Source organism: Myotis davidii, unplaced genomic scaffold (genome assembly GCF_000327345.1).
Source record: "Myotis davidii unplaced genomic scaffold, ASM32734v1 scaffold681, whole genome shotgun sequence".
Taxonomy (NCBI): domain Eukaryota; kingdom Metazoa; phylum Chordata; class Mammalia; order Chiroptera; family Vespertilionidae; genus Myotis; species Myotis davidii.
Window position 1 is genome coordinate 697,302 of NW_006291551.1, and position 8,874 is coordinate 706,175.

Genomic DNA, 8,874 nt, shown 5'->3' on the forward strand with positions numbered 1-8,874 from the left:
GTATTTTGACAAAATCTTTGTCAGTGATTTGTTACATAGTGAAGTTTATCTCTCTCTACCTCTCCCTTCCTCTCTGAAATAAATAAAAATATATTTAAAAACAAAACAAAACTGATAAACAGAAAGATGAAATGGACAAATCCACAATTATAGTTGGAGATTTCACATACCGCTCTCAATATCCAATATGACAAGTAGATAGAAAATTAGCAAGGATATAGAAAAAGTGAATGACCACAACCACTGGATCTAATTGCTACTTATAGAACACTCTACCCAACAAAAGCAGATTTATATTCTGTTCAAGTGCACAAGACAAAATATCCTTGGTCATAAAATAAGCTTTAACAAATGTCAAAGAATTAAAATCATACAAAGTCACATTATCTAACTGTGGTATGCAGAATTCTAATATGCTCCTCCCCCAAAAAATTGTACTCCCTGGTGTACGGTCTTATATAATCTCTGAGATTATGAATATGATTAATATCACTGCAATTACTAGGTTAGGTAGTTGACTTTAATAAAGGGAGATTATCTGGGTAGGTCTAACCTCTACAGGTCAGAGACAGAGGAAGTAAGGGACTCAAAGTGTGAAAGTGATTTTAATTGCCCTAACCAGTTTGGCTCAGTGGATAGAGCGTCAGCCTGCGGACTCAAGGGTCCCAGTTTCGAGTCCGGTCAAGGGCTTGTACCTTGGTTGGGGGCACATCACCAGTAGGGGGCATGCAAGAGGCAGCTGATCAATGTTTCTCTTTCATCGATGTTTCTGACTCTCTATACCTCTCCCTTCCTCTCTGTAAAAAAATCAATAAAATATATTTTAAAAAAAGAAAGTGATTTTAATTGAGAGAGTTCACTATTGTGGTCTTTGAAGTTATACAGGACCACACAGCAACAAATTCAGATGGACTTTAGGAACTGAGAAAGTTCCTGGCTGGTAGCCAGCAAGAAGAAAGAGAATGGCCTCACTCCCACAGCTGCCAGTAACTTAATTCTGCCACAACCACATGAGCATGGAAGAGTATCCAGAGCTACAGATAAGAACACATCTCCACAGACACATTGACTTCAGCCTTGTAAGAACCTGAGCAGAGAACTCAAACACACCTTCCTGGACTTCTTACCTACGGAACAGTGAGCTAATAAATGACTGTTGCTTTAGCACAGTAATTGTGTGGTGTTTTCTTACACAGAAAACTAATGTGCCAACCATAACAAATGAAAACTATGAATCAGTGACAGAAAAATAACAGAAAAATCTTCAAAAGCTTGGGAATTAAACCATGTAAGTCAAAATAATTCCTGGGTCAGGGGAAATTAGACAATGTTTTTAACTGATTAAAAATGAAGCATATAGTATATTAAAATGTGAGATGTAGCTAAAAAAGTCTTTTGAAGTAAATGTACAATCTCAAATGCTTGTATTAGAAAATAAGAACTGTCTCAGTGTGACGTCAGCATCATGACAGTGAGAGAAGACCTCTAGGTCTCCCCCTTGAAATTACAAGTTGAACAGCTATAATTCACACAAACATGTCTGAGAGATATACCATTGAGACACATGAAGGTAGGCATATCTAAGCAACCAGAAGAGGTGGGATGGGGAGAAGGACAGAGATAAGAGCCACAGGAGGTCTGGGGATGGTCCTAGCAGATAGAATAGCAGTAAAGAGTTAACATCCAACCCCCACTGGGCACACCAGGAGGGCTGATGCTGCAACCCAGGCTGAGTGGCCAGCACACACGGAGGCTGAGCCCAGGGGCAGGGACAGAGAAGTGGTGCAAAGGGTAGCAGCAACCCACAAGACAGCATCACCAGGCAAACAAAACCAAAGACACAAGAATCTGTCCCCACCTCCTGTGGCCTACCTGGTATTGCGACTCTTGCTGGGCAGATCACAAGGGGCAGAAGCAACTTTCCAGACTAAATGCTCTGTGCTCATTGCATTGAACCCACTGAAAAGAACAAAGCCACACACAACCCCACTTTCCCCATCCTCTCTTCCCCCACCAATCTCCAAAGAGCCTGGGAAAGGCAGCTGGGATCTCTCAGCTGGGATCTCTAGAACTGCAATTTGAGATTGCAGTTCTAAAAAAATGTCAGTGAAAAACAAAGAACTTAAAAAAGCAGTTCAATGAGCTCAGAAATAAAATCAATGAACAAATGAAGTACGTGGCTAAAGAGAGTGAAGCAAAACAAGAAAAAAAAAAGCAATTCTGGAGCTAAAGGACTCAATAAAGCTTCTGGCTGCAGGAAATGAGTGCTAAGAACACATAGGCCAGGAGACCCATAACCCACCACATTCCACCACACAGATGATGCCCTAAGACCAAGGCAACCCAGTCGGGGTTGTAAAGAGGGCACCGCTTCCTCGGGCAATAAAAGACATTTTTCTCAGCTGAGGTGACAACTCCCCACAGAGATCAGGGAAGTCCCTGTAGAACAGAAAAACAAAAATCAAAAACAAAATCTTGAGCTATACCACCACCTACTGGAAAACAAAAGAAAGACATCTATTTATCAACAGGCTAAATAATTATGACAGTACTTTAAAAAAACAAATAAAAAATAATAATAAAGAATTCATTCCCTGCAAATGCCCAGGCAGAGAAATCATTAATCAAATACCATAAATAACCAAGGTAACAAGGAAGTTCAGAAAGAAAATGAAAAATCTCCAGGGGGAAAAATTACATGAAAGACTATGACCTAAATGACAGGGAATTTGATATTGCAGTTCTAAAAAAAATTTCAATGAGATACAAAGAACTTAGAAAGGCAGTTCAATGAGCTCAGAAATAAAATCAATGAACAAATGAAGTACGTGGCTAAAGAGAGTGAAGCAAAACAAGAAAAAAAAACATCAATTCTGGAGCTGAAGGACTCAATAAATGAGATAAAGGATATGTTAGAGAGCTTAGGAAATAGGGCAGACCACATGAAGGAAACAGTGACACAAAAGATAGAACTCTAGAAACAACTCAGGTGTAAGAAGAGAGAGAATTTATAGTAAAAAAAAAAAAAACTATGAAAACTATCTGATACCATTAGAAAGAGCAATCCTATCTAATAAAACAGAAACATGGTAATTGGCGTACAACTGCTACCCTTCCCATTGGCTAATCAGCGAGATATGCAAATTAACTGACAGCCAAGATGGCGATAACCGCCAACAAAGATGGTGGTTAATTTGCATATTGGCAATGATGAGACGCGAAAGGGGAAGGACTGAAGAATGGTTATCGGCAACCCAGGCGGCAGGCAAGAGTTGGGGGGTGGGCAACGGGTGCCTTTCCCCACCCCCCAGTGGGTGATGCCGTGGGAAAGCTGGGGTTGCCTGCTGGTCTGCGGCCCTGATCGCCATGGCAATTGGAGGGCAGGAGGGCCGGAGCACAGGCCAGGCGGCAACTGCCGGACCCCCACCATGGCCATCAAAGGGCGGGAGGGCGGCCAGGCAGCAACCGGGCACAGGCCAGGCGGCAACCCTGGACCCCCAGAACCTCTCTTAAAGGTTCTCTTAAAGCAGTTGGCGAGGGACCTCAGAGAGCCCCAGGGGGTTCTGATGCCAGCAAAACTGAGACCTGGGGCGGCTCTCCTCAGGAAGGTCCAGGGAACAACCACTGCAGCCCGCCCCCACCCCAGCGCAAGGCAGGGCACCCTGGGCCTGAGGACCCACCCCCTCCCAGAGGCCCGTGGCTTGCTCATGCAGCCCTGGTCACATCACCGGAGCAGCTATAAGGCACAGAAAGCACCAGGGACAGCCGCTTGCCCCCACTTGCATTTGCAAAGACAAGGCCGGAGGGTGTGAGGGCCAGCTTACATCTCCTTCTCCCTCTTTTTCCTCCTCTGGCTGCTTAGCTCGCCCAGCTTCTTATCCAGGCTCCTCTGCAGCTGGGCCCACTTGGCGGGGTCCAGGGACTGGTCCTTGGCCCCACTGCCAGCGTACAGCACTCCTTCCCAGCTGATTCTCTGTGGGGCGTGGGCGCAGGCCCTCTCCCCACAGCCATGGATCTTGGGCAGGCAGTGGCTGAGGCAGTAGCGGTGGCTGCAGTGTGGGCAGAGCAGTCCCGGATTACGAGAGGGATGTCCGGCTACTGGTTTAGGCCCAATCCCTGTAAACTGGCAGGACATTTTTTGAGGGGTCCCAAATTGGAGAGGGTGCAGGCCAGGCTGAGGAACACACCATCCCCCATGCATGAATTTCGTGCACCGGGCAACTAGTATAAGAATAATGGGATACCAAAAGTAGAAGAGCATAAAGGAACAGAGAACCTATATAAACAAATAATCAAGAGAACTTCCCAACCAATGGAAAAAACTGGATCTTTGAATCCAAAAAACTAACAGACACCTGATTATCTTGATGAAAAACAACCATCTCAAGGCACATCATATTACTGTCAAAAGTTAATGGTAAAGAGAGAATTCTCAAGGCAGCCACAAAAAAAAAGACAGTAACCTATAAAGGAAACCCCATTAGATTATCATTGCATTTTTTTCAGCAGAGACCCTACAAGTTAGGAGAGAGTGGAATCAAATATTCAAAATATTGAAAAAGAAATTACCAGCTAAGAATGATATATTCAGCAAATTTACCCTTTAAATCTGAAGAAGAAATAAAGGCTGTTCCAGATGAACAGAAGCTGAAAGAATTTATCACCATAAGACCTGAATTACAAGAAATGCTGAAAGGAGCTCTTTTACCTGAAATAAAAAAGCAAAAGGATATAAAACTGTTATAAGAAGACAAACACACAGAAGCAGGAAATTGCAACTCTTGTTCAGAGTGGGTATTAAACACTTAAATATAACATAAATGTTAAAGGAGTCAAAAGCATTTAAAAAAGACAATAGCTACTGCAATTTGGAAAATATTGCACAGTTTAATAGTTTGTTACAATGAAAATAGAAAAGGAAAGGGGGTAAGGGCTGAACTTGCACAGGTAAATGGAGATAAGATGCAATCAGAACAAGGACAATTGTACATATTAAACTTGTAGGATAAGGATAATGATAACCACAAAACAAAAATCTAGAACTGTACATGTAGCATTAAAAAGATAAAACAGCCAGGCCAGCATGGCTCAGTGGTTGAGTGTCGACCTATGAACCAGGAGGTCATGGTTGGATTCCCAGTCAGGTCACATTCCCGAATTGTGGGTTTGATCCCCAGTGTGGGGCGTGCAGGAGGCAGACAACCAACGATTCCCTCTCATCATTGACATTTCTATCTCTCCCTCTCCCTTCCTCTCTGAAATAAATAAAAATATACATTTTTTTAAAAAAGACACATAGAAAGAAATAAGAATGACATTATGACATATCAAAACTTTGGAAATGCAAAAAAGTGGTAATATAAGGTACATTTATAACATTACAGGCCTATCTCAATATTGTTATGTTTCACGTTGTCCCACAGCTCCCTTAAGCTGTCCTCCTGTTTTTATTGTTTTTTTCCTCTTTGGTTCTCTGAGTGATTTTTTCACTCAGTTCCCTGATTCAATCCTCAGCTTCCTCTAATCTCCTGTGTATTCCTTCCAATGTGTTTTTATTTGTGCTATGTCATTCTTTATTTCTGTTTTATAGTTACTATACTTTTTCTCATGCTGTTGAGCATCTTTACCATTATTATTCTGAACTCTATATCAGATAAATTTCTTATCTTCATATCATTTATCTCTTTTTCTGGAGAATTCTCTTGTTCTTTCATTTGGGGTTTGTTTCTTTGTTTCCTCATTTTGGCTGCCTGTTTGGATTTATGACTATGTATTAGGTAAATCTGCTATGCCTCTCAATCTCTAGTGCAGGACAATGTCAAACGTTGTTTCTGACTAATTAGATCAGGCAAAGACACAAAGCCTCCAGAGACCACCTCTGCCTGTAGACTGATAGGATTCCTCCCTGAATTGCCCTCAGGCAATCGTCCACAGATATGGCAAGAGTTTTTTTCAACAGGGTGGACAATTGCTTCTGCCTGAAGGCTAATTGTTATTCTCAGTCTTTTAATGGGCCTCAGAAAGTCTGCACAGTGAGACAAGGTGTTTTCCAATAGGGTCAGTCAACTGTCTTTGCCCCAGGCAAAGCCACCTGTTTAGCAGATGTCTATGTGAGGATGATCTCTGCAGCATGAGGGAATGACTCAGCACAGGAAACCGGGATGGCTGCCTTCAGAGCTCTAACCCCAGAGCTGCCCGATCCTGGCTTCTGCTCATATAGCTCCAGTCCACTCTGCCCTCTCTCTGTCAGAGTGCAAGGTGAGTGGCTCCACAGGGAATTTTGTGTGTTGGCCCCTTAAGAGGGTGCCTGAATTTCCAGCCATCTCTCCCTAACAGAACAGCCCCACTGCTTTTCATAGCCAGATGTTATGTGGGTCCCCTTTTCAGTTCTGATGCTCTCTGCTGGGGGACCCAGCTTGGGGATTAGACCTCAGAGTTCTCAGTGGCAACCCCCCCCCCAAAAAACTGATATATCTCTCTGGAACTTCCATTGCTGTCTGTGGAAGCCAGCCAGCCCTTTTGGGCCTCCACCCCTCCTAGCAGTCTCTATGTGATCTCCACTTTCTGTCCTCAGTTATCAGGGTTCTCTCCAGTGAGTCTTCCCTTGATTATTCAGGTGGTTTTCTGTATTTAATGTAATTCCAGTTTGTTCCTGGGAGCATATCTGTGCAGTATCTATTTACTCTGCCACCATTTTTAATCTCTGAGACCTACCTCAAGAAACATGGCCTGGCCAGTGTTGCTAAGTGGTTGGGCATCGACCCATAAACCAAGAGTTCCCTGGTTCAATTCCCAGTCGGGGCACATGTCTGAGTTGTGAACTTGATCTCCAATAGGGGGCACACAAGAGGCAACTGACCAATGATGTTTCTCATCAATGTTTCTATCACTCTCCCTCTTTCTCTAAAATCAATGAAAATACTTTTTTTTTTAAGAAATAAGAGCCCTAGCTGGTTTGACTCAGTGGGTAGAGCATCAGCCTTTGGACCAAAGGGTCCTGGGTTCTATTCCAGTCAAGGGCACATGCCTGGGTTGTGGGCTCGATCCCAGTAGGGGGCATGCAGGAGGCAGCTGATCAATGATTCTTTCCCATCATTGATGTTTCTATCTCTCTCTCCCTCTCCCTTCCTCTCTGAAATCAATAAAACTATTATTTAGATAATAAAAATTAAAATAAAATCTATATATATAAAAGCCAAGCGACGGGAATGACGGAACAACTGGAACTACCAGAACAACCGGTGGCTATGCACGCACTGCAGTGGCCCACCAGCCCAAACAGGGCCCTGATCAATGCCCGCCCCAAACTCCTGCGGCACCTTCCCCTGGCTGGCCCTGCCCCCAATCGGCACCCCCCATCCCAATTGGGGGTGGGGCCAGACAGCCTCTCCCCGAAGCCGGCTTGGCCACAAGCAGCCCCCATTGGGCTGGCAGCCAGACCCCATCCATGCATGAATTTGTACACTGGGCTGTTAGTAAATAAATAAAAGATAATACATCACAATCAAATAGGTTTTATTTCAGGGATTCAAGAATGGCTCAACCTACCAATCAATGTGATACACCACATTAACAAAAAAAGGATAAAATTCATGTGATCATAAGGACAGATCCAGTAAAAGCATTTGACAAAATTCAACCTGCATTTGTGATTAAAATGCTCAATAAAATGGATATAGAAGGAAAGTACCTCAACATAGTAAAGGCCACTTATCATACTCACTGGTGAAAAACTGAAAGCATTTCCTTTAAATCAGGAACAAGACAAGGATGTTCACTCTCACCACTGTTGTTTAACATAGAACTGGAAATCTTAACCAGAGCAATAAGGCAAGAGAATGAAATAAAAGGCATCCAAATTGGCAGTGAAAAGGTAAGATTGTCATTTTTTGCAGATGACATGGTTCTTTATATATAAAACTCTAAATACTCCACCAAAAAACTATTAGAAACAATAAACAAATACAGTAAAGTTGCAGGATATAAAATCAATGTCAAAAATCCATTGCATTCCTATATAGTAACAATAAAATATAGTAACAATAAAATTTTGAAAAAATGAATGAAAAATTTCTCTTGCAATTGCAGCAAAAGGAATAGAACACCAAATCAATCAATAAATACATACAAAAAAAAACAAGATGGCAGCATAGGTAAACACTGGAGATTGCTGCCTCGCACAACCACTTCAAAAATACAACTAAAAGACGGAACAGACATCATCCAGAACCACAGGAAGGCTGGCTGAGTGGAAAGTCTACAACTAGAAGAAAAGAGAAAAGCATACCGTGACTCAGAGGAGGTGCGGTGTGGAAGTAAGGTACCGAGGCGCATTCGGAGAGGGCTGGCGACTGAGGACACGGTTGTCTTTTTCAATCAGGAGGGAGTCTCAAGCTCTAAGCTCCAGTTCCGGGTGAGTCTCTAGGGACCCAGACTCATAAGGGAGAAACTGGACTGTCTGGCATTGGTCAGAACTCGAGGGCAGCTTTCTCTCGGGGAGCTTGCAGCGACTGCCGGGTCACTGAGAAGCAGGGCCTCTGAGGGCAGGGCTGAGAGCAGCCATAACTGTTCGCCCCGCCCTGTTGATCCCCTGGGACCCTGCCCTGCCCAACCCACGGGGGCTTTTGCATATGAAAGGCCTGGTCCTTTGCAATCTGATAATTATCTAATAAACTGCAGCTGGCCCAAGGCCCCAGGGCAACTTGCATTGCTTCACAGCTGGCTCCTGCTGGGTAGCCTCAGGCAAAGGCTAGATTAGCACCTCCTTAGAGATCCAGGAACCAGTCTTCCCAGTGGTCAGAGCGGGACCATCCAGATTGCAGCTCCTCGGATCCATAAAGGACACACTCAGGAGGCAGACTCACTGAGCATCCA

General features: G+C 43.6%; 1 pseudogene; it reads left to right on the plus strand.

Annotated features, from left to right (window-relative positions):
• Positions 1-8,874, plus strand: part of LOC102770677 — a 40,243-nt pseudogene that overhangs the window by 27,635 nt on the left and 3,734 nt on the right.